We start from the raw sequence: 1,693 nt of genomic DNA, 5'->3' as shown, positions 1-1,693 counted from the left end.
TGGTGATATTATATTCCCAATCTTTTTACAAAGACTAATGTTGTACATGTATTAGATATTACTTTGCACTTTGGGCTTTGTTTTACGATTTAGTCTGCCTATACATGATACACCCGATTGTCTGACCCCTGTATATATGATATGTACTACTCTCTAGCAGGAGTTTATGTGATGTCCATCTTTCTGTTAGTGTGTCTGTGGACCTTTTTATACGTTCTATTTTATATGTTCAACAATAAAATATATATTTTTTATATCTTGACAAATTCTCATGTTGCATCCTTGTTCTTTTTCGGTCTAGATATCTAGTTTTGATGCAGACAAAACATTTAGTGTTTTCTGATCCGCCCCCTTATAGTACTATATTGGTCTGATATATAAATTATCTACAATTGGTGGGGGATCACTACTATAGCCCTTTTCGGTTATACTATTACTATAATAATACTACATTGCTATAATACTGCTACACTACTATAACAATACTACATTACTATAATAATACTACATTACTATAACAATACTATAATACTACATTACTATAATAAAATTACATTACTATAATAACACTAAATTACTATAACAACACTACATTACTATAATACTACATTACTATAACAATACTATATTTGTAAAGGATTTGCCAGACACAGGTTCTGTGTTGACGCCCGTGGGCAATCAGTCTGCGCCTGCTCCTATGTCTGTGAGACTGACTCCATCTTCCACCACTCAGGATGGCATGCTTAGGAGTGGGAGAGCCTATCACAGCCTGGCCAGACGGAGCTAGTTCCCACCCACTGTCTATTTATACCTGCCTTTCCTGTTCCTCCTTTGCCTGTGATTCTTCTATTCTTGTTTCCTGGCTTGATGCTGCTGCTTGTACTACTGATCCTCTGCTTGTTATTGACCTTGGCTTTCTGACCACTCTCCTGCTCAGCGTTTTGTACCTCGCTCTCTCCTGGTTTGACTCGGCTCGTTCACCACTCTTGTTGCTCACGGTGTCTCCGTGGGCAGCTGCCCCATTTCCCTGCTTCTGTGTACCCCTGTCTGTTTTGTCTGTCTTGCATTTACTGAGCGTAGGGACCGTCGCCCATTTGTACCCCGTCGCTTAGGACGGGTCGTTGCAAGTAGGCAGGGACTGAGTGGCAGGTAGATAAGGGCTCACCTGTCTGTCTCCCTACCCTGTCATTACAACATTACTATAATAATACTACAATAATACTACATTACTGTAAACAATAATACATTACAATAATAATACTACCTTACCTTAATAATACTACATTACTATAACAATTCTACATTAATATAATAACACTACATTACTATAACAATAATACATTATTATAATAATACTACATTACATTACTATAATAACAATACTACATTACTATAAAAATACTACATTACTATAAAAATACTATATTACTATAACACTACATTACATTACTATAATAATAATACTACATTACTATTCTTACACTACATTACTATAACAATACTACATTACTATAATACTACATTACTATAATAATACTACATTACTGTAACAATACTACATTACTATAACAATAATACATTTCTTTAATAATATTACATTACTATAATACTACATTACTATAACAATACTACATTACAATAATACTACATTACTATAACAATACAACATTATTATAACAATACTACATTACTA

This window comes from Rhinoderma darwinii, chromosome 4 (genome assembly GCF_050947455.1).
Source record: "Rhinoderma darwinii isolate aRhiDar2 chromosome 4, aRhiDar2.hap1, whole genome shotgun sequence".
Classification (NCBI taxonomy): Eukaryota; Metazoa; Chordata; class Amphibia; order Anura; family Rhinodermatidae; genus Rhinoderma; species Rhinoderma darwinii.
This window is presented reverse-complemented; position numbering follows the sequence as displayed.